This window comes from Euprymna scolopes, chromosome 22, assembly GCF_053919585.1.
Source record: "Euprymna scolopes isolate OS-2025 chromosome 22, ASM5391958v1, whole genome shotgun sequence".
In the NCBI taxonomy this organism is placed as follows: Eukaryota; Metazoa; Mollusca; class Cephalopoda; order Sepiida; family Sepiolidae; genus Euprymna; species Euprymna scolopes.
In genome coordinates, this window is record NC_136503.1 from 38,118,813 (window position 1) to 38,145,055 (window position 26,243).

General features: G+C 32.5%; 1 protein-coding gene across 4 annotated transcripts in view; it reads left to right on the plus strand.

The window, feature by feature from the left end:
• The window catches only part of LOC145243982 (interleukin-1 receptor-associated kinase 4-like), a 101,275-nt gene that overhangs the window by 12,821 nt on the left and 62,211 nt on the right, over positions 1 to 26,243 (plus strand). Inside the window, exons 1-2 of one of the 4 annotated variants that reach the window (XM_080107124.1) lie at positions 8,861 to 9,068; positions 14,729 to 14,800. The exons of 1 other annotated variant lie outside the window; for it this stretch is intronic. The gene's annotated coding sequence lies outside the window, so the exon portion shown is untranslated. Of the gene's footprint in view, positions 1 to 8,860; positions 9,069 to 14,728; positions 14,801 to 26,243 lie in introns of those variants that run through there. 2 more of the 4 variants (XM_080107122.1, XM_080107125.1) reach the window with 2 other exon arrangements.

Sequence of the window (26,243 nt, forward strand, 5' to 3'; positions counted from 1 at the left end):
AACCATGGTACATCTCTGAAATATGTAACAAAGTTTTTATATAATTTGTGTGTGTATGTATATGTGTATGTGTGTGTGTATATATATATATATATATATATATATATATATATATATATATATATATATGAATTATGAATTCAATTATGTAGAATTACAATAAAATTTATTGCTTGACAAATGAGTACAAATAATTTTTTTAATTTTTTCCTTGATCCATAGATTTTCAATGAATGGTTCACCTCATCAAAGTTATTAGCAAAATAGATGTCGATGATAAGTTTTTGCTTATTAGCACAAAAATTAAAATTGAAATGATAGGGTAAAAAGTATCCTCCATAGTTGAATGAATGAGGATACAAGAACAGTTGTAAAATTCAAAGCAATGAATACTGGTATATTCCAGAATGAATTGTCTGAAATATTCTTTAAAAAAAAAAAAAAATTCTTTCTGGAATGTACCAGCATTTATTGTTTTGGATTTTATAACCGTTCTTGTATCCTCATTCATTTCATCATGGAGTATCTTTTTTACACTATCATTTCAATTTCTACTTTGCTCATAACATTTCAACACACTTTTGCCAACGCAAAATAAGTGTATTTATGCCAATAATGTAAAAATTTTGTGTGCTGGCGGCGCTGAAGTTGTTTTTGATATTGTTTAAGTTTTTGGAAGCATTTCTCACGCAAGAAGTTGTCGAGATGCTTGAAAAAGTGGTAGTCTTGTAGGTGAGAGGTCTGGAGAGTATGGTGGACGAGTTTCGTAGCCCAATTTGTTCAACTTGTGCTTTTTTTTTTTTTTTTTTTTTTTTTTTACCTCCTTTTTCAGGTTCAAGCCTGGCTACTGCGGCTAATTTTTTTTGCCCTCATTAGGTACTCACTGCTATTGAAACAATTCAGTTATTTATTTATTTCTTTTTTTGGTGGGGGGGTGCTCAATAGCCTTTCTATACCACCTCTTGACACCCGAGTAACGCCGGGTACCCATGCTAGTCATTGCATAAAATAGTCAGATACAGTCATGCAAAGAAAAGTTAAACTCTGGTTTCTCTCTCAGGTTTAAGAACAACAAACTGTTTCCTATACAGGATTTCAGCTTAATTTGATTTCTATCACAAAGTAACAAACGGGTTGTGGTTGTCTGTTGACTCGGTCGGTCATGAGGGGAGATGTCTTTATTTCTACTTTGCTCTTTTGAGGAGGGATCCAGCCTTTTGGGTTGCCAGCCCAGAACTTGCGTGCACTCTCTTTGAGTCCAGCAAGTGAATCTCTCTATCTGCTAAAAATAAATAGCTTTTATTAAAATCACTAATTCTCCTCCCATTTCTTCAAGATTATTCTGTTCTCCTTTCTTCTCTTTCTTTTCCTCTTCTCTTCTCTCTTTCTTCTGACACGCTTATCTTTTTCTCTCTCTCTCTCTATTCTTCTGAAAGCTCTTATGGTTTTCTTTCAAACCAATTCCTACAGCCCCTCTCCCATGTCATCCAATTTATTTCTTATATCAAAACTTCCTGTGGAGTCTTGACAGCATGCTTAGTGATTCTTTTGCTGAAATGATAACAACCTTTTTTCTTTTTTTTTTCTTTTTTTTTCTTTTTTTTAAAATTCTTCTTTCAATATAAACAGGTGGTTGTGAGTGACTATTTCTTTGATATCAACTATTTTAGCTTATTTTATCTAAAGTGTCACTTTCCATTTATTACTGAAGATTTATTCTTTCCAGAATCTTCAACAAGAATTTATTTTATCATCTGGATTATGCGCGACTGCCAACCTTGAATAGCAAGGTGGATAGATGTTGCCCAGGATAGGGATTCTATTACACTAACAATTCAATGAACAAAAGATACCAAATAAAAATATCAATTAAAAATGAAGAAATAACCGGAAATTAAGTGGAAACAGTAATCGTAAATATAACCCCAATTCTGCATCACGAACTGATTTATCTCCTTTGTTTTCACTTAACTTTTGCTACTTCGATATTAGAAAATGACTAACTGATAATAAAGATTTATTTTTAATTCGTTCTAGCAGATTTTTTACTTTGCCATTTTTTTGTGATTTTGTAATTTTTACCACTTTCGACATGATACGCAATTGCATAATAGTATTTTGGGGAGGGGGATTTTTTAGATATCCCATTCTAATGCACAAGTACCGATTAAAATTTAGTTTTCACTTATATTTCATTTCTGAAAGTCCTGCCTCTAAAAGATAAAAGAAACTGGTCAGTCTTTCAAAACTATTTGACGTTTTCAACTTGTAAGGTCACGCCTGACAAAGTATAAAAACAAAACCTTTGTATGTTTAATTTGCTGTGCAAGCTTCTGAAACATCTTATTAGTTACTTACAAAAACAACAACCCGTTTATATAAAGTAATTTGATATTAAAATTAATTTTAAAATTCCTAATGTGGCTTATATATATATGTCATCCACATACAGTACTGTTTCGCTATTTCACAGCTCGTCAGTGCGGCTAGACAAACAACTACCTCAAGCCAGGATCGAAACCTGATCGGCCAAACGAGAGTCGGAGCTTCTAACCATTGCACTATACGGCTGCTGCTATGCGAGCAGTGAATTAACAATGTTGTGACATTGTTCAAATACCTAAGCTCAATTTGTTTGCACAAAGAGCATCGCTTCATATGCTAATGGTAATTTGTATATCACTTCCCAAATGCTCAACCAAAGATAGAGAGCATTATAGTCATCCACATAAAGTACTGTTTCGCTGTTTCATAGCTCATCAGTGTGGCTAGACAAGCAACTACCCCAAGCCAGGATCAAAACCCGATCGCCCAAACGACAGTCGGAGCTTCTAACCATTGCGCTATACAGCTGCTGCTATACACACACTAGCAGAGAAACCAACATTGCTTGGAATTGAATGATGACTAACAAATGTTTTACACTCCCATATTTTTATTGTCATGGAAATCAGTGAAATCGCCCATTTTTCAATCAAACCAATAGATTGTCTGCTCTAGGTGGGGACCCGTCATGGTACATCAGGAGGAAACTTCACATACTCACCACAGTGACTTAGTCCACAATACATTGTCGTCTGCATTGCACTGTAGAGAACCTACTGTTGATTTTATGAAATTATTTTTTATTCATATTGGCTTGAATTAAAGTTTAAAATGAAAAAGTCAAGTATCTTGGTGCAATTGTGCTTTAAACAAAACATTCATTTCGAACATGCCTCTGTTATATCAAACAACTTACTGTTGATTTTATATATTGGGCCTTTCGGCTTGTGTGGTAATAAAACTTCTCAAATGCACTTGTGCTGTTAGCTGTGTAAGGTATTAACTTTGGTCAAAATCACCTGTTTCTTTTTTCATTAGATTATTTCGATTATTGATACTTATCAAAGACATTTCGATACAAAACCTATCTAAGAACACTGCCAGACACATAAAGTACATTTGTGAAATTTCATAAAAATCGTTCCAGCTGTTTTCAAGTCCATTTGAGCTCACAGACAGACAAAGTTCTTTTTATATATTAGAAAAGAGATAGAGATATATAAAGTTGAGCTTTTTCTCACTCTAACATTGATATTAAAAGCCTTTTTTTTTTCTATTTAAAAATTATTAAAACAAACTTCAAATACTCAGTCATGAATATACGAGCGGCTACATGGAGGTTAACTATTTTGCATATTCCTTTAAAAACCGAGTATTTACATTAATTATTTATTTTTTATGGTTTATTAGATAATTGGTTTTATTTCACTATTAAGCTAAATTATATTTATGCAGTTTCTACATTATGCATAATTGCATAGAATTTAAGATGAAAGTATTCCAACAAACAGAAATATATATATATATATATATATATATATATATATATATATATACTAGCAGGAGTAACTGGAACTGCCAGTTGGAGAGAGGTTGTATATAGTGTTGGGACGATTCCTAATTTTTATACGATTCCGATTCCAGGAAAATATTGATTAACGATTCCGATACCAAGTCCGATTCCTAGGGAATTAGTTTTGAAATATACCAGGTAGTTTTATACTTATGGTTGGGTAGTTCCCAAATATGTTCCCTAACTTTGGAAGAGATATTTTATGTCTACACCGTAGTGTTTTGGTTTAAATAAAATTATTATATAGTAAACTAAACGGAAAAATTAGCAAAATTTATTTTAGAGAAAATTTATTTTACTTAATTGGAATACAGAAAAAAAACCCAAAGAAAATAGAATTTATCCTTCAGAGCAAAAACAAATAAAATAGAATTTATATAACAGAACAAAAACAAGAAAATTAGAGAATAAATTAACACGATTCATTATTTTGGTTGTCATAATTAACAGATTTAATGAATTAAATAAAATAAAAATATATACTAATTAAATATAAAAAAAGATAAATATTTAATTTAATAATTTATAAATGAACGTGCGTAATGAAAAAAACAATATACCACGTGACATGGCGCTGTAGATACAAAATAACCCTTCTAAAGTTAATGACCATATTTGAGAAATACCATTAATCGAAAGTGTTTGTGTTTTATACCAAAAGGTAGGTATAGCGAAAAGTTACAATTAAAGGAATTTCAAAAACGATTTTCTGTTTGGCTATTGATAGTTGTATTTGTGATGGCAGTTCTTCAGACCACCATAATTCACAAAGAGTAGTTAACACCTGTTTTTCATTGCTTTTACATGTTGTTTCTAACGTGAAGAATAAGTTTAGCCAAACTAATTTTGAAATAGGGTATATCAAAGGAACACATATAAAAATGATACCACTATAAAAAACAAATGAAATACTAGATAAAATTGAGCAAAAATAATTACCAAAATTACAGAAAAAGATAACAAAACAAAACAAAAAATGGTGAAGTTTGTTGAGTGAAATGAATTATTGAAAGAAAATTAATTGAACTAATAGAAATGTTAAATAAAAAATGTTTCACCCATTTTTTTGGCATTATTATTCTCAAAGATCATTCAAAAGAAACGTGAAGGTATTGTGCAATTATTATAAGAAACTATCTTATTTATTCAATAAATATATTTTTATATTTGAAAATTAAAAATTTATTAGAACTAGAATATAGTTGAAACCACAAAAACAATTTCTTAGTTATTTCATAATTAGCATATTCATTACAAGCACAGGCTAGTTAAAATTAAATTAATTTTCAATTCATGAAACACATTTTGACTGTCTTTAAAGTAGTTTAAAAGTATACACTTACATTTTTATCTTGGAAAATTTACACTGTCTTTTGTGTGTCTTGTCAGTAGCTGAGAAACGTGAAAACTAAATTGTCAAATGATATGAAAGATACCAATTAGCAGAAATAATTTCTATCTGTAGTTTGGGATTTATGGCTTTATATTTATTGCTCCTACAGACATACTTTGTTACCATTGGCTGGCCAATGCTGGCTAGGTGACCCCGGATATATATATATATATATATATATATATATATATATATATATATATATATTTTCCACAGTTAAAAAAATGAAATGTCATCAAATGATTTCAATAAAAATCGGCAAAAGATTTTGCAATGACTAATTTTTTTAAGAGTTTATAATATTCTAAAAAAAGATTTTAAATTAAAACTTAAAAATTCCATAATATATAATAAATACATTCTATTTCCGACTATTTTCGCACCTAAGCTTGGCTGAAAAAAAAAATTTGGGGGGGGGGAGTTCACCCCTCTATGGCTGTCACTCGGGGCTGACCGCCCCCCCCCCTAGCGGGTATGAGCCCCTGAACCCTCAGACTATTTTCGGCCATTTTACAGCTTTCGTTAAGGTATGCTCGAGTGAACACTAAGGCTATTCGTGTGCCATATGTGCACCCACACTCGTATTAAAGTGACATAAGCGTAGTAATCTTTCGCGGACAATTTAAAATTAGATGGAAATTAATTTTTAAAAATTGCGGATAATTTTGGAAAGGCAATTGTTTTTTTTTTTTTTTTTTTTTTTTTTTGTTTTTTTGTAAATGTCGATAATACAGGACTTGCCTTTTAAAATCTTAATTTTCATATAATTTCGGGTGTGTTATAAACAAATATTGCATTCAAAATTGGGGACGGCAAATAGTTTTTAAAATATGGAAGGAAGCATCTAACACGTGTTTTTGTTTGTTTATAAAGTTCATGGTGGGGGGGTACAAAAAACATAGGCTCCATGTCTTTTTTAGAATAAGTTTTTTTATTTTTTCGGGATAAAAAGAAAATTCGAAATAGGTATTTTATAAAGAGTTACCCGAGAATGGTGTGGCGTTTTCAGTACACCTAAATCTACTTTAAAAATATATTTTTCTATACGAACGTGAGACGAGCCCTAAAGTAAAATAATACCAAAAATGTTATCTAATCTAAATTAAAATCAATATTTTATTTTATTTGGGGGGGGGGGGATCTGCAAAGAAGTTCCAAAAAATATATCTAATTGATTCATGAGCTGAATATTTTAATAGAATGTAAATTTAAAAAAAAAAAAAATATTTGAAAATTGACTTACCCAGTAGTAGCTTAAATTACATATAAAGCTGTATTTAAGAGATAGCAAAATAATTGTTTTGTTTTTTTCATTTTCTGAAGACCTTAACAGCAAACCACTACTTAGCATGTGTAGTTCTAATGTTATTCCAATGATATTCTTTTTGAAACTTCAAAGGAAGCCGACTACTGTCAAAATTTTGCGAAATAATACAACGTGATCAATTTCATTTTAGAGATATTTCTTTCAAAAGCCTTCTTTTAAAAAAAGAAAAAAAGTATATTGTTCTATTAAACCTTTCACTGTTTAAATAATTTGACTCTGCTCGTTTTATTTTAAGAAAATATAAGTTGAAAAAGCATTTTCATTCACTATTAGATTTGTCAGTAAAAAAAAAAAACAGTCGCCAAAAAGATAAGCGTTTTTTTTAAATTTTTACTCGCAATGTAGAGCCCTGCATACTTCTTTTCAAATTAACTCTTTTGTAGTTTTGATTACAATAGAACTGAATGAATGAACCTTGTAAGGGAGGGGGCACTAAGCATTTCCCTGTTAATAATGAATTTCTTTGGTTTCTTTTTGTAACATGCTACATTTCTCTCTTGCGGTTAGAAATATCAGGAAATTTTTTTTCTTTTTTTCAACATCAGACTAAAAGAATCGTAAGGAAGGAATCGGAAAATTAAGGTATTTTTTAACGATGCGATTCCGATACCTCCCAAAATACACGATTCTTACGATTAACGATTCCGATTAATCGTCCCACCACTAGTTGTATATTATTGAACCCCCCCCCCCCAAAAAAATCCAAACAACTTTTGTTTCAATCAAAATAGCGAGTACCCATGCAAGCAAAAAAAAAAAAAAAAAAAAAAATTAGCCGCAGTAGCCAGGCTCGAACCTGTAATGTAAAAGAGGAAAAGGAGGTGAAAAAAGCAAATGCGTTAGCCGTCTCATCAACGACGACTTATGACGTCACAGGTCTTCAAAATATCATCTTCTAAACATGTTGAGATCGCTAGGCGTGAATGATTTGCAAAAATGTTGACACAAAAACTGACCTATCCTTGCAAAAAACGGCCGAGATGACCGGCACAGAAATAATCTTTTTGGCCAATTTTGGGATATTTGTCGTCCGAGAGATCGATCTTTCTAACAAAATCAATTTTGTCAGTGTTTGTTGCGTATGTCAAAAGTCTTTGGCAAATCTACACACACACACACTAACACGCATTTTGCCTTTTATATAATAGGTGTATGTGTGTGTGTGTGTTCGAAAAGTCTCTACCAAACTTCTCTCTCAATATTTTGTCTACAGAGTTGAAATTTGATATATAGGGTATTTGGACCCTTGTATACTTTTGATTTGGTTTTTAGCCGGCAAAAATTGCTGTTAAAGGGTCAAAATTGAAAACAAAACAGTTGACCTTGGTAGGGTGTAAGTCCAATAAAACAATATGTCTGCTGTTTCTTTTGCACATGCACAAAATTAAGCATTACTAGCTCAAAGTCACTTAATGTTCTGATTTTAGTTCTAGCAGATGGTACCTAAGTCATTTTTTTTGTTATAACTTTTGAAATCCTTACTATATATTGGATAATAATCAACAGAAAATTGGCTCTATAAGAAATCTGCATGAATCAAAATATAATATTTATGCATATTTTATGACCAGGCAACACTGGGCGGCCTGTTAGAGTGTGTGTGTGTGAGGACAACTCTCAACTTATATACGATAAATTTTTGATCTACAGATTTGAAATTTGGTATATAGGGTATTCAGACATGTGGAAAACTTTTTAATTGATTTTCATCCAGAAAAAAATGGCTAAGGGGTCAAAATTGAAAAATTGGTACTTGAGGATCATCAGATTTTTATTTGTTTTCAGCTGTTTCATGCGCGAATCGTTCACATGATAGCTTCTTTATGTTAAGAATAGGTAGGTTTGGAGTACTTTTTTTTTACTTACAAGAAATGAACGGTTTAAAAAAAAACATAATACTCGCATGCACATGTCTCTTTTTTTTCTTTCTTTTTTTTTTTTTTTAGTAGGAATTTAATGTAACGTTTAATACCGGCCAATGCTGGATACATCTGCTAGTGTGTATGTATACATATATATATATATAATCATCCTTGTAACTTGTCTTTTTATTTTATTTTTCCAATTTTTTTCTATTTTCTTTTTTTCTATTTTCTTTTTTTCGTTTTTCTTTTTTTCTTTCTTTTCTTTTGACACTTGTTTCATGGTATAGATAACTTTTTTTTATTCCGGTAAAAAGGGGGGGGGGGTTCAAGTGGTTTATATAGACTTATTACCTCCTCATTTTTTTCCCCCCTAAGTGCAAAGCTTAAAACGTGATCTGTTAAATGTTTCGCCTAACTTTTAACTTCACAATAATAAAAAAAAAAGTTGTTTTAAAAATATACTTAATTGCAAAGTGACACTCCGACAGAGAAGGATCAAAAATAATCCTAAACATGAAAGCCCTTTGGAAGACAGAATCGATACTACACTTTGGTCCTGGTCCAAACGCCTAGTAGTACCAGATAGTGAGTTTCTTTTATCTATTCCATGGATAGTTTACTTTTGGGTAAACACGTATATTAACGTAGGCGAGCATTAGCATGGTCTACATAAATAGAAGGCTGTTCCACTAAAGTCACATAACCTGCTGATGTCGCAGAATAAAGTACAATGGTCACTATTAGGCGATAAACGAATATTACTAGGATTATTTAAAAATCCATGCATTTTTAAAATTAATTAAATACACTTTTCAAAAATAAAACTTCACTACAGTATTTTTCCTGAAAAAAACAAAAAAAAAAAAACTCACTTTTAATTACGTGTCCAAATGTAAAAAAAAAAAAAAAAAAAAAAAAAAAAATGCTTTATCCTTCGGAAAAGAAAATACAGTTACTTTTGGACCAGTTTTATAAATCCCTCGGCAATTTCTTTGAGAATTGAAACAGAATATAACTATCCTCATAATAGTCGATTATTGCCTGACCGTGACATTGTACTTTATTCTGGAATGTCAGCAGATCACACGACTTTAGTGGACCACTGGACCACACTGACACTCGGCTAGTTTAATATACGTGTAACCTTATTTTTTTAATTGTTTTCTGTTGTGTTGCTTTAGTGTTTGTTTTGCTTTTATCAATAAGTTATGTAAAACTTTAACTCTGAATTATTTCTCCTTGTTTTTGTATTTTTCATGCGAATTTTTTACATTTCTTTACATGGAAATGAAAAATTGATTAGGTATCCATCCAATAAATGTCAGAGTGACATCTATTAGGTAAATTTCTATCAGTATTTTGTTTTATTTTCGAGTTTTTAACGATTATTGTGACTACAAAAATGAAAACTTTGTCAGCCATCTTGTTGTTTTGACTAAAGTGCTCAATACTACTTGTGTTTCAAACTAAATAAACACTTTGAAAATAAGTTAAAATGCAAAAAAACTTATCCTGGTAGAAGAGTAACCAATTTTGCCTTTGGTAACATTTAGTTGTTGTATATTTGTTAACTTTTTTTTTGTTGTCTATAGTAATAACTGCTCAAATTGACATATCTGACATCGGTCAGTGGAATATTATTTTTCATAAGTTGACATTAAAGTTAAGTTTGTTTCTGTTAATTGATTTAGCTAACAATTTTTTCAATAAGTGATAGTTATTAAGACAATATTAATCTATGCTAGCAGAATCCATGGTAATTGAAAATTTTTAAAACACACATCATTAAGAATTACAATGAGGTTGGACCATGTACCATTAAAGACTTAACTAAATCACAAAGCTCTAGATCTTCAGGTCCTGGTATCTCTGCTGGCATCTATTTGTTGAACTGTTCTCTGATCTTATCCTGATCTCGCAGTATTATGATCATGTGGCAGCCTTTTTTCTTTTTTTTTTTTTTTTTTTTTTTTTTTTTAAATTTTTTTTTTTGAGAAATTCAATAACATAAACATATGCAAATGAAATTCCCAGTACAGTTTGTCTTTAATCTTTCAAAAAGTTCAGCTAGATATGTATGATACACATGATATTAAGTCAGGTTGATTTTGTGTAAGTTCTGATGGTTCAAGTTATTTACTATTTCAGAACATCTTGGATTACACATGTATGTAAGGAATAGATCTAGTTTTCCGTATTTACAGAAAACTGCTTTGTACCAATTTCAACATGCCATTTAAGTAGGTAATAATGTTTTTACTTGAAATGCGTAGGTTAAAAAAACTACTAGTCAACAAAAGCACCATTTGATTTACTTATTTTGACATGACACTTAAGTAGGTAATAATGGTTTCACCTGAAATGCATTAGAATTTGTACTTATTTCAACATGGCATGCAAGTAAGTAAAAATGGTAATAAAAATTTTTGGAGAGGAAATAGTTTTAATAATTTTTAACTATAAGAGTGACTATAAAGGGAGATAATTCGTTTCTCATTAGTTATTGTATGTGATGATTTTTTTTTTTTGTTTGTTTTTGTTTTTCTTTTTTTAAGAGTCTGGATGGACGGACAAGTAAATTAATACTTAGATTAAAAAAATGTTAATTTAAACTGAGAATTAAATCCAATTTAATTAATAACCTATTTTTCTTAAAATAATTTGTGTTTTGAGATTTTTTTTTTTTTTTTTTTTGAGATTTTAGGAACAGGTATTCATAGATTTGCTGGTGTAGTTGTAATGTAAGCAGTTCTAGCTACGACTGGAGAAAGTCAAATCAGACTCCAAATTTACTGAAATATGTAACTAAAAATAAAACGCTATTACTTTTCTTATCAGACGACTAGTTTTCAATCAGTTAGAGATATCAAGTTCCGACTTTTACATGAGATTCTGGATAATCTTATTACTTTTGCCACTTTACATTTGAAATTTTTTTTTATACCTTTTTAATTTTTTTGTTTTCAGTTTTGAAGAATTCCACAAACAAGCATGTGAAAGGATGGAATAGAGGGAATTTTATAAAAGTCAATCAAAATAAATGTAGAGACGACGTCCATTCGCAAATCGTAGATATTATAATCTAGGGAGTATATAAAAAGTTCTCCAGAATAGTAACCCTCTCGAGACCCCCCCCCCCGAAAAAAGCCTTTCTTGGACATTCAAAAATGCGTGCGCCACTTTTGCCTTTTATATATATATAGATTAGTATTTCAAAATAAATTGCAACAGATATGGGGTTCTTTTACAATAGACAGAAAAGGTTGTCAAAAAACAAATATATAACAAATAAATGTTATCAAAAGCAAGATAAGTTAATCTTCTACCAAGCTAGGTAAATTTTTAGTGTTTTTACTTATTTTAAAATGTTAATTCTGTTAAAAAAAACAAGTAGTGTATAGTGGAATGTGAAAACAAAAAAATTGGTTGCAGTTTGATTCTTACAGCTTTGAAGTCTCGATAATAACTTAAAAACAAAATGTCAGAAACCTACCCAATAGATGTCACAGTAACATTTATTGGGTGGGTTTCTATCAGTATTTTTTGTTATTATTTTTTTAAGTCATTATAGAAACTTCAAAGATGTAAGAGTCAATTTGTGGCCATTTTTTTCTTGTTTTCATGTAACGCTATATTCTACTTGTTTTTCAAACAGAATAAACGTTTTAAAATAAGTAAAAACACTAAAAACTTTTCCAGATAGATAGAAGAGTAATTTATCTTGCCTTTGATAACATCTATTTATTATACATTTGTTTTTTGGTCACATTTTTGTATTCTGTCTACGTGTATTGTAAAAACAACCCCCCAAACATTTTTTTGTGGGGGGGGGGGATTTATATAAAAATAAATACAAACATTTTTGAAAATGTATGACTTCTTTTAACAAACCTTTAATGAACAATTTGAATGAAAGAAAATTTTGAAATGAATGAAAATGATCATTATATGAAAATATATGACTTTAAAAAACATTGTTTCCAGACTCTAGTAACATGCAGAAATTTAAATATGAAAACAGACATCCTGCTGCTCAACTCTCTACATAAGGTCCCCATAGGCATTATCCCTAATAGTAACCCATTTTGTCCTAGTGGTAATGTGCTTGTTTGGGATAAGAATTTAAAAAATAAAGTCCATCTCAAAGTCCAAAAGCCGATTTATCTTTGAAACCTGCAGAAATCTAACATTTGTCCATGCTACTGAAATATGTAGTCTGTTTATTATACAAACATTATTGGTTACACATGTACATACATGTTTCAGTGGAATCTCAATTCAAAGAGACCAAGAAAGAAAACTTTATTGAAACAAAAATCAATGTTCATTCATTTTATATAAAATATATTCAAGTGTGTTACTCTGTAAGAAAGGGAGGGTGTATAGTTTGTGGATGTGGACAGTAGCGGTTTTGGAAAGAGGTGTGGTGAAGAAAGGGATTAGGGGTGGGAGGAAGAGGAGTGAAGTACGATCCCCGTCTGGTCAAGCTGTCACAGTGGGGGAGGTATCGGTTTCATTTTAACTTGACGGTTGTTTATTGGCCTAAGTGTTTGCTTTACTCTGAAGTAATATTATACACTCATCATTGTTGTTTCCCTATTTTAAGTCTTTATGACCGGTTTTTCTTTTCTGGTGGCACATTCCTTATTCATCTATTTTATTGATAAGCTCTATTGATTTATTCATTTTATTTCTCACTTTTTTATTCATTTGTTTCTCGTTTTTATTTATTTATTTGTTTATTTATTTCAAAATAAAATATACATCCACATGGTCAAATTAACAGTAAACGAACAAATATACAGGCTTATTTATATGATTTTTAAATAAAGGTGGTATACTGGGAGTTACATTTTCCACTCTAACGTGGTGTCTGAAGTAATTACATGTTTTAATATCTATGTATAAACTAAATTTTAATGATTGTCATTTTTTCATTTGGGTTGTTTATCTTTTCCTCAATACTATAATGTAAATATATTTTATAAGTTTATATGCTTCATTATAAAGGTAGGTTTTTCAGACAATTAACATGTAAACAAATACATAATAGTATATGTGTGTCTATTTTGTTAAAACATTCTGTTCTCATAAATCCTCTAGAGTACTTAGTTACCGTTTGAGATCAATTATGTGGTTGGTTTACTACCTTATAATACTTCTGTTGGGAAAATCGTAGTGTACCTGGTTAGCGCAGGTTTCATTTGCTTAAAACAGAGAGTCTTGAACTTGAAACCCGACCAATATGAAACAAAAACGTCTTATGCAAATTGAGATGCCGTCGGGTTTGGAAATATAAAAAGTGAGTATTTCTTGGAATTGGAATAAGTTTGGTGGAGTGGAACTTTTGTCAGTGTATTTGACGAACATAGAAAATAATACTTCTCTTTTTTTTTTTTTTCAACTTAAAATATTCAACATCTGAACTTCTCTTAAGTATATATCAACATTCCCATTATAAGCATGCCAGCCACATAGATTATTTTAGTTAATCGTTTTCGGGTGTTTCTTTAGCAACTATGCAAAGTGCACTCACCTTTATCCGGTTGGTGGCATATTGTTTTAGTTTAGTATTAAATGGTAGTGTTTGAAATGGTGCTGAGGGGTAACGAGAGAGAGGTTCCTTCTTCAATTTAACTAATTTCCCCCACTCTATATCTGTGCCTAAATCAAAACACGGATTCCATGAACAAAGCTTCTTTCTTAGAACTGCACGCCTGTGGAACTCTGTTCCGTCTGCCTGCTTCCCTCCGGACTACAACTTGGATGTCTTCAAGTCTAATGTTAACAAATTCCTAATGAACCGCCCCCTTAAGTAAACACTTCATCAAATCTCCACACTAACGTAATGTACTTGCAATAACCCTTATCCCTGAGTGGCTTCCGGGCCTTGATAAGTGGTGATCACTATTTATGCTAGCCTATTCTTCAATTTTTAGTAAATATAGTTATTAGGTTAGTGCAAAAATGTTGTTTTACATATATAAGTTGAATGCCAAAAAACATTATTTTTGTACCAACCTAATATTAATTAGAGGTGTGATGGTTTTTAGTAAGTATAGTTATTAATTTGTGGCGTATCGGGATTACTTTGTATCCTTTCAACTTTTCCTTTCGTTCATTAAGATATTGAGAGTGAGGGGTTATGTATTGTAGTATTAACTATGATCCCTTGTCTATTTCCACGTATTTACAGACCAATCATCTTACAGATTAAAATTTATGCATTTTTTTTTTTTTAATAGCTAAGCTTAAAGAAAAGAAAATTGATGTCCTTCCTACACTGATGATTGCGTTAGCATGAAACATTAGTGTCTGTAAGTATAAAGAATAATTATTATTTAATTATAGTTATTCAGCCTCTTTAAGAATACTTAAGGATGGGCACTGTCTACAGAATTATAATTAAGGCAGTCAATTAAGCGTCTATGCAATGTTTACGATTTTCACTCGTGCGAACTCTCTAAATTGTCAAAATATATTCGCCTGAATTTGGCGTTTAATCTATATATTAATATGATAGCGTGTGTTATTTTCTGTGCCACGCTTACATCTGGGCTGTTTAATTGTTATGTATTTCCATTTCTTGTAATATATTTGTGATAAATTCCAAACAAGTAAAATATTTGTTTATTTTCCTAATATTACATTGTGATTTGGCTTTCAAACGCACTAGATGCATATTTATTTTATTCAGATTAAAACAACATTTCTATATGAACTCTCATCCTTGATGTTATTCTCGCGTTGCCTACGCACAGTTCAAACATTTCAAAATAAAACTGCTAGATACGACGCGTGGCTCTTTACAAACAGACTTCTTTCTCCGTTACAACATGGCAAGGAAGAAGAAAAGGAAAAAAAAAGAAACAAGCAAAACAACACCCTGAAGATGGAGTATACCTCTGAAATATATATGTTATAAATTTCAAACAAATAAAATATTTGTTTATTTTCCTAATATTACGTTGTGATTTGGCTTTCAAGCACACTAGATGCGTATTTTATTTTATCTTATCAATTTTGAAATATTCTTCGTCAACTTTGTTCGGTCGTAACTTTGCTTCCTGTGGTCGTAAAAATATAAATCAAAGTCCAGTAGAGATGGACTTCTATGCTTATATAGCTTGTAAAATTTCAGCCATATCCAATCAAATTTGACCCCACGCATGTGTATTCAAATGTAAACATTGAAAAAACAGTTTCCGTTTTTGCTGGCGTCATTTTTTACTGTTTTTTTTTTTTTTTTTTTTTTTTTTTTTTTTTAACTTGGAGCATAAAAATATAAAAGAAAAATAAATTTACATCATTGGAATGCTTATTCTATTCTCTTTCCATCAATGTAATTTTTAAAAACGTTGACCCACAAATAAAAAAGATATGACTTGTTGAAGCACATTAGGTATGTAATATTGTCGATGTCCACGAAAATACAGTGTACGCTTGTAATGCTAGCTAAATGTCCATCAACGTTTCGTCTTTATTGTAAGACTTCTGCTTTTTTTTCTTTTCACTATTTTTGTATGTTTTTTGTACCAGTGGCGAGTTAAATTTTGTATGCTCCTTTGACCTGCTTCATCCAGGACTTGCTGTTTAATAAATCTGTTAAAATTTAAAAAATTGAATATAAAATTTAACATCTTGAAGATGTTAACTCCCAAAGAGGTAGCCATTTTTTAGTTTATTTAGTATTAAAAAAAAAAAATTCTTTTGATTTATGTGGATCTCTTTGTTTATTTTGTGATTTCTACAACTTAAAAAAACTCGTTTAAACTTTCCACTAATTCTAAATCTGAATAGCAATCATCCCCCCCCCCCAAATGTTTTTTTTTTTTTGTTCCTGTTTTATTTATTTATTTTTTTTTTTTTTAGGGGGGCATTGTAGAGTTAATCGGTCTGTAGGTAGAAGAGTTTGATTATCTTTCGAAGAAATTGTTGTCAAAGGAACGTGTAAAAATAATTTGCACAGTGGACTAATTTGACTTGTCACTGGTACGAAAAAATAGAAAACTAGTTGTGAAAAAAAATGACCTTATTTTTGGGAGCTAACATCTTCAAGATAGTCGCCCTTCCTTTAAAATCTGCCATAGTTGAGAGCAGCATAGATACTTAGGAAATAAGTATCTTTTTCAATGATATTAGTTTCCATTGTTACAAGTATTTACGCCTACACACAAACACACACACACACACACACACACACACACACACACACACACACAGTTCTCAAACTACATTTTCCTGGTTGAGACAAATAAGGTCACTTCATAAAATAAACGATTTTTGATTTCATGCACATGTACAGAAAGTGAAACCTTCTGCTTGTCAGGATCAGAATTCTTGGCCACCGAGACTACATAAGAGCCTGAATGACTGAAGATGACATCAACAAATAAAAATCACTAATCCGTTTCTGCATTCTCTTTTCTTTTCTTTTTTTCTTTTCTTTTCTTTTTTGCTTTTCTTTTCTTTTTTGCTTTTCTTTTCTTTTTTTTTCTTTTTTTTCTTTTTCTTTTTTCTTTTTCTTTTTTTCCTTTCTTTTTTTTCTTTTCTGAGTGGGGACTGAAGGGAGTTGAGCAGGGAAATGTTTGTTCACATTACATTTAAACTTTTGCATGTTAGTACAGTCATGGTGGGGAAAAGTGCATGTCTAGCCGCACTGATGAGTTGATACACTGAAACAGTACTGTATGTTGACAATATATATATATATATATATATATATATATTTTTTTTTTTTTACTATCTGTAAATACAGAGTATAACGATAAAATTCTCACCCTAAAGAAACCAACACTACAGCTTTATTTTAAAACTTATTAAAAAAAAAATCAGTTCAAGTAACTTGATTATGTAGTAGAGCTGACATCTATTCAATGTAGCTGCCTTCAGCCTTAATCACCACCTCAATATTGGTCCAAGCCTGGGAGCATGCCTTTTCTACAAGTGCCGGCAGGAACTCAGTGATTACTTGGTAAATGGCAGTGATCAGGCTGGCTTTGGTATTGTGGGAGGTCATGTTGGTGATGTTCTCAATGTATGATCAAAGTAGTCCAACGAATTCAGATCGGGGGAGGAGGGAGGTGCCAGTGAGAGAAGGGTACAAAATCGTAGCAGAAAAAGTCAAGCCTGGGTCTCTTTGGGCTTGTGGACTGGCACCAAGTCCTGCTGTCACACCCAGGATTTGCAAGCGGCCACCTGATTGCACCAGGGGATCACCACACTCTTCAGCACATCCAGGTACACTTTGGTGTTGATTTTCAAGCAGGAAACTACACCAAAAACCATAACCATTAGTTGTCCGATGTGTTGAGCTGTGCTCTCAATCGTTGAACTGTTCGGATTTGCATTTTGAGGGTGCTGGCAATGGTCCTGTTGTCATAACTTGGATCCGTAGAGAGCATGATTTGCACAGCGACGCCCCTTTGATCTTGCTCGTTGAACATTGTGTCACTTTCACACATGATAGAAGGCTCCTATCACTTTTGGGATTTGTACACAACTGGCCAACTAGTAGATGGTCTGCAACAAAAAAAGAAAACCGGTTTTCATTAAATGGAAATGGAATCATGTCGTCTTTTCTGGTGCGACAATTTTATCGTTCCATGCTGTATAATAAGTCTAATTTTTTTAACTGAGCAAAAGTAATTAAACTTAATATGATTAAAGTGTGTTTTTACTGCAAAAATTTCAAGAATTTTTCAGAGTAGGGCTCTCTGGACAAATTTATCTTCAGTTGACCTTTGACAACTAAATATTTTCGTTTACTAGCCAAATAGAAAAGTTACTAGCCAAAGCCACATGATTTTTAGAATATGACATCTTCGTTCTGTGACGAGTATGTATATCATAAATGTTGTTCTGTATATTTTTTTTTTTTTTTTTTTTTTTTTGATAAGTGTAATTCTAAAATACAACAAATTTTATGTTGATACTTGAAGGTATAAACATTCTAATTTCTTCAGATGTTTTTTTTAAACGCCTTGGTAAAAAAAAAAAAAAAAAAAGTGTATATTGTTCTATTAAACTTTTATTGTTTTAATAATTTAACTTTGTTCATTTTATTTTAAAAAAATGAAAAGATATTTTTCACTCAGTAGTGAGCTTTTGAAGATTGTCAGTGAAAGAAATACAATCACCAAAAGATGAGCATTTCATTATTTCTACTCGCCACTTTGAAAAATCACTCACAAATGCGACTGTTTCACTCGCAATGTAAAGCCCTGCAAAATAAAACTAATCCTGCTAGTTTAATCATTCTACATCTACTGACCTAAGCACTCTCATCCAAAACCAACAGTCTCTGTTCTGCATACATTTCCTTAGACCATCTAGATTTAATCTTCCTCTGAGCTCATTAGATTTAAGCCCGTTTTTAAGACTTCCATTGCACATTCATTATATTTTTTTCCATGCCACACATATCCTCAACCCTCACTAGCTAGGTTTTACTTCATACATCATTACATTGCATATTCATACGTGATACTCTTTCCTTGATCAACAATGGAAATGCTCTGCTGGTTAGTAATGGCAGAATTTCTCTGAACTTATTCACTTTCACTTTTAATTCTTGCAATCACACTAGCACCTGCCCCACCCTGTGCTCCAACAGTGTCACCAAGGCAACAATCTCAGTAGCTTCATCATCCAGATATACCTTATTCACGTCCGAATTCTTATCTGTCTTCATTGTTTTACACTTCTTGCACATAAACTGGTTATCATCTTTTAACCTAATCTTTTTTCCTTGGAGTTGCCCCCTCCCCCCTTCTTGCATTGTTTCTTTTTTTATTTTTTTTAAAACAAAAATATGCATAGGTATCGATCCTCTGTTTCGTAAAACATTTTTTCACTAATATTAACAAATAGTATAGATATCCCCAAAAATTGAGTCATAGGAAAGCCTTTAAAAAATATCTTAGTGACCCTTGAACATTGAACCTTCTTTATGATCTACAGACCCAGCCTCAAACCCACAATCCGCATTCTTCTAATGCAGAGCCAACCCTCTTTTCCTTAATAGAGAAAAAAAAGCATGTTTTCAACGCCCGAAGAAGGTCGCAGGTTGCAGTGAACGAAACGTGCTAATAACACCCAAGATAGTCCGATTAATCAGCATAACACAACCATTTACATCTCATCTCAAAAATTCAGAATTGCATCTTTTAACCTACTTTCTCTTAAGTCCATCCTCATTACTTCCTCCCATACTTTCCTTGATCTTCCCCTGTGAACTGAACCTGCTATCTCAACTGTTCTACATCTACGAACCTAAGAACTCTCATCCATTCTTCCAACGTGACCATCTCCCTATAATATACAGATTTAATCCTCCTCTGAGATCATCAAAACTAAGTCTGTCTAAGTCGGACTCATCGTATCATTTCTCATATCATTTCTCTTCATGCAATGCATGTCTTCAACTCTCACTGGCCAGGTTTCACTTTCATATATAATTGAACATGCCTGATAGACTCTTCTCTTGATCAAAAGTGAGTTAGTAATAATAAAAGTTGATATAACTTGCTTCATCCATTCCTAACTCTTACAAGCACCTGCGCCACCGTGTTCCAATGGTGTCACCCAAGTGACAAAACCTGGATAACCTCAGTAGCCTTGCCATCCAAATATATTTTCTTCACATCTGAGGTTTTTTTTTTTTTTTTTTTTTTTTAGTCATCACTTATCAAGGCCTGAAGACGACTCAAGGATAAGGGTTAATAAATGTAAGGTGGTAGTTTAGTAATTGTTAATAGAGTAGATTGGGTAGAATTTGGATTATTTTAGGAGATGGTCAAACAAGAACTTGTTTACATTAGACTTGAAGGCTACCATATTGTAATCAGCCGAGAAGCAGGCCAATATAAAAATATTCCATATGTAGGCAGTTGCTAGGGAAGAAGCTTTGTTCATGGAATCTGTGTTTGGATTTAGGCACAGATAGAGAGTGAGGGAATTGGATATAGTGGTTGTAACTAGTCGAGTGTTTTTTGTGAAAGTTTGGCAAGGGAGGGGGAACCATTGATTGGAGCTCAATCGAGTGCTTTCTATGAAAATAATGATAGAGCAGAGACAGGCTTGCAACATATCTTTTGTGGGAAAGTGGTTACAGGGAAAAGAAAAGGGCATCACCTACGAGGTTACAAAGCCTGTTTTGAACTCTATCAATGCTGGATAGGTCACGCCGGGCAGCTCCTGCACAAATGAATAATTTTCTTGTTGCAATAAATCAATTTAATTTGTCGTCTGCTGAGTGCTGATTTGCTCATTCCGTCGACTTTTTCTGACAGCTTACTGTAAACTGCTTGAAAATGCTGATACAACCTTGGGTCAAGTTCTGGATCAGTACCAAAAAAACCACTATAATTCTTCAATGGCGATCGATATGTTCATTACATTTAAAATTTGACACAATATTATGATTTTAATTATGCAAATTGTTATCCCTGACTTCAGTCTACAACAAGGCAACATGCTCCCACAGCGGTTATTTGTAACTGCTTGTTTAGTATTATTAGAACGAGCTCGTGTTTGGGAGAGGTAGAGAAATGTATGAGATTATAGTTTACTAGCAGCCACATCTGAAAATGGATGAGGACCCTCTCCAATATGTACTTTTTGTCACAGCCCTCAACCTTAGAATTTTTATCATTTTTCAGATAAAGATGTTGCCTTTTTGATGTTTATGGATATCCAGCGCAAACACAAATCTGACAATATCATTAAAAGTAAATCCTAGTCAATATGTATATGTAGAATATGGCCTAAAATCTTTGTTCCAAATTTCAAAGGAATGTGTACACAGGGTTTCAGATGTTATCAGTGGCCCTTGTGACCCCCTTTTAATCAAATCTTGAAGTAACCTTGGTAATGTAGTTTCAGAATATAGTTATAAGTAGTCTATCTTCACAATCCTAGGTATTTGTGAACGAACAGAGGTTACAATTAGACATCTATGTGTATGTGAGTGTGTGTGAATTTAATACAGCTGGTTTTGGAATGATAACTAACGATATATGTGTGCATGTATAAGGAGGTATATTTGGTAAAAAAATGGGAAAGTGCTCAAATACTTTAGTGTGTGTGTGTGTGTGTGTGTATATATATATATATATATATAAGAACAACTAGTTAATAAAACATGTTAAAAAACACTTTGAAAAAGAGTTAAAAACATATTTAATTTTAAAAAGGAAACACTAAATAAGTGGATAGTCCTTAATTCGCAGAGTTTCAAAGAAATACTTTTCTTCTCAGCAGAGGGTAGGATTTAGCAAAATGCGGGATCAGATTTTGCTTGCAAAAGTATTTAATGAAACTACAAGTAAGTCATAGAGCTTACTTGATAATAAATAGTGAAGCAGAGGGAATAGGGTGATGAAAAAGGTGATGGGAAAAATATCCAATAACGGTAAAATCCAAAATTCGAGAATCCAAAAAAGTTGGTTAAATTTCCATTTCCACAAGTAAAATCCAAGGGAATCGCGTAATTGGAAGATGGTCCAAAGTAATCCAAAAGGCAGAAATCCATGGAATAATTCACAAATGGGTACAAGGAAAAGGGAATGAGTTCAAATAATATTATTAAAAGAAAGATAAGATGTGCATAGAAAAAAAAAAGGGAGTAATTTACAACACGACTGTCAAGGCTTGGCTAATTTAAAAAAAATGAGTGAAAAAAAAAATTGGATGGTGATTAAGTTAATTTTAGAATAGAAAAGCCAATGTCAAAATGACCCAGACAAGATGACGTTGAAAAGGCACCAAATTTAAAGCAAAAAAGGGATCAACTGAAATGTACAAGTTATTACTTAAGAAATAAATTATCAGCAGGAGTTATTAAAGGAAACAAATGAAATGCAAAGAAAGATAAGTTAAATACATACACATGTATATACGTACATACATATCTATGAATACATACAATTGCACACACATATATATCTATAATATAAAGCTGAACATGTGTGTGTGTGTCTGGTCACGAATAGGCTCATATATGGTTGACTATTATAGAAAACTGATTACATATAATGATAGATGTATCAAGACACAGGAATGGATATGTTTAATCTGGCATAATGATGATTCATTAAAATTGTGGGGTCTGCGTACGTGCCTGGTCCACAAAGTATGGAAATAAAAAATAAATAAAAAACGTTTACAAGTATTTTTGATATAGATGTACATAATAATACTTTGATAAGTATGTTTAACTTAAATAGGGATGGTATAATAAAATTGTTGGGTCTGCGTTTGCGCCTGGCCTCCATAGAATGGAAATAGGCACACACTTTAATAAAGACTTTTCATATCTATCTGCGTAAGTATACTTTGATAATTATGTTTCAGTTTGAAGAAATATGTTATAATAAAATTATGGGGTGTTCTTTCGTGCCTGACCTCCATAGAATGGAAATATGTCACAAAGTTTAACAAGGTTTTTCAATATAGATCCACAAAATATTGTGATAAGTGTTTCAGTGTGAACAGGTATGGTATAATAAATTATGGGGTTTATCTATTTTATTTTTACTTTCATCATATTTTGCTTTGGTTTTGATACCCCCAAATTCGAAGCTATCTTTTTAGAACCCTTCCTTTTCATAACCTATCATACTTTAATAAATCAGAGTCCATTTTCTGTAGGCTGTTTTTGAACCCAGTCAACAACGGGTACTTTTGCTAGTATAAATATATATATATATATATATACAACAAACACACCCACATATACACACACATATAAATAGATGATTAAATAAATAAAGAGTTAAAAAATATATATATTACAATAGAAAAATGCGACCATGAAAAGTAATATGGTTAAGATTTAAATGAAAAGTAAATGGAAAAGTAGAGGACTAGTTGTTAAAATTGGAAAAGAAAAGGACAAGATGTTCTAGTAAAAAAAATGTTTTTAATTTTTTTTACATAGGCATCACCGCTTATCAAGGCCAAGAGGCCACTCGAAGATAAGGGTTAAAGAGTGTACAGTAGACATTGGACAATATAGTAATCGTTAGTAATAGAAATTTGGTAAATTTGTTAACAAGTGGGACGGCGCCTCAAGAACTTGTTTAGGTTAGACTTGAAGACAACTATATTGTAGTCAGCAGGAAAACGGAAGAAAATTCCACAGGCATGCAGTTCTAAGAAAGAAGCTTTGCTCATGGAATCTACGTTTAGGTTTAGACACAGATAACAAGTGGGGGAAATTATTGACAGTGTTTTCAGCTAGACGGGTGTTTCTTGTGAAAGTTTGGCGAGGGGAGACCATAGACTGAAGCTCAGTCGAACGCTTTCCATGAAAACAACCATACAGCAGAGACAAACTCGCAACATCTCTTCTGTGAGATAGAGGTTGCAGTAAAGAGAAAAGGATATCTCCTACGAGACTACGAAGTCTATTTTGAACTCTATCAAGGCAGGACAAGTCCTTTCTAGCAGCTCCTGCCCAGATGTGGCAACAGTATTCCATCCTTAGACCTACCTGGCTCTTATATAAATAGAGAATCGCATCAGCAGTGAGATATATACTGGATCGATAGAAGGATCCCACCATTTTTCCAGCGGCCTTGGCAACAGATTTGATGTATCTGTTCCATTTAAGATCAGGAGTAAAGGTCAAGCCCAGAAGCTTGTGAAAACTTGAGGCCTCCTGAAGACGAAAGCCATTCATTTCAACTGATGCCAGATATGGATCAGAATGTTGATGATGTAAAGAGAGAAGCTTGGTTTTAGATGCATTAAAAGTAACCAGCCACTCCTTTTCCCATTGTACCACTTGCTCAAGATCAGAGGAGAGAGAATCAGAGAGAACTTGGTCGTTTACTGACTTATATGTGCTACCATAAATGGTAGTGTCATCAGCATAAATGTCTACAAATGATGTAAGGATGTGATTTGGAAGATCATTAATGTTGATCAGGAAAAGAGTTGGGCCTAGGATGGGTCCCTGAAGGACTCCAGCATTAATACTGTGAGCTTCTGATTTTTGCTCATCAACTACTACTCTTATGAACCTATCAGAAAGAAATGATTTAATAATTGAGAAGACGTTTCCAGCTATACCATAGCTAGAGATCTTGTGAAGTAAACCTTCATGCCATACCCTATCAAAGGCCTTAGATATGTCAAGAGCAATTGCCCTAGAAAGGTTGCCTCCGTCAAGAGATTCACTAATCCTATGAGATATAACTATAAGCACATCTGCTGTAGATCTAGCAGAACGGAAACCATATTGTGTGTCACTAAGAAGGTTATTTTTGCTGAGATGGTTGATTACTTCTCGAACACAGATTCCAGCAACTTACTCATGACGCACAGGAGACTTATTGGCCTGTACTAAGAGGGGGATGAGCGATCACCTGAATTCTTAAATACAGAGCATACTGATGAGATTTTTCAGGGTGATGGAAAGCAATTCTCCTTAAGAGAACATTTAAACAGTTTTGTAAGTATGGGCGCTAGTTCTGGTTGAATTTTTTTTTAGTACTATAATTGGAATACCATCAGGGCTGGTTGGTTTACTGGAATCAAGGTTTTTTATTAGCTTGGCAACATCACATACAGATATATGTATATCACATAGCATGTTTTCTGATACAGGAGGAAATATTGGGGGTTGGCGGCATTGATCGCAAAGGGTAGAATTAGCTGCAAAGTTCTTGGTAAATAGTTTGATTTTGTCTGATGCTGATGAGATTACCTCAGGTCCATTGATGATAGTTGGGATAGAGCACATGCTTCTGTTCAGGATTCTGTTTGCTATTTGCCGAAACTGGTGGGAACCAAGCCGCTGCTCAGCTACTTTGGACTTGATGGACTGAGCATACAACTCTCTTGCGTTATTTATTACTTTCTTACAATGATTGCTGGCAGTCCTGAAAGTGGCTTTAGTTTCCATTACATCTATTACATTGGAAGCAGTGGAAAAAGTGATTTCTTTGCACAATAACAGCAGCACATTCTGAAGAGAACCATGGCTGGCTGTTAGGTTTTTGCTGGAACTTTTTTGAGGCTATGAAACGGTCTATACCTGCAGTTAACCATTCCATCAGGTCTGATACTATAGAGGACACATCCTTTTTAAACATGGAACACAGAGGTAGATCCGATATAAATGTATGGAAGCTATCCCAGTCAGCCGTAGTGTATCGATATACTGTACAATGGAGACGTCTGGGGACTTACTATATTTCATTTTTATCTTAATTGATACAACAGAGTGGTTGAAAGATCCAAGAGGAGACAGAACAGAAACTGAACATAGTTCAGGGTAAGTTGTGAGAAAAAGGTCTAGTAGACTCGCATACTGGCCGTCATTGTCGGGCACACGGGTGGGTTTGTGAACAATCTGAGTGAGGTCATAAGCAATGGAGAAATCATGACAGAACCTCCCCTCATCATCGGTCTTGTTTGAATATATAATAAATTTATAGCTTAAAATATTGTAGCATCAAGAAATTTTTTTAAATTGAATTTAACATTATATAATCAATTCTTAATATCTTGTCCTTTACTTTTCCATGTTTAAATCTTAACCATATTACTTTTCATGCTTGCATTTTTCTATTGTAATCCATGATTTTTGTAGGCTTCCAGTAAATTCACTTGTTCTTTGTTTGAATTCAGTCTTATTTTTTTGCCTCCATAAACGTAACATACACATATGTAAAACAATGTACAGCACTCGTCTGCTATCATTCTCTCTGTTTCTCTTGTTACTTCTCTTTTTGCGACAGCAGTAAATTA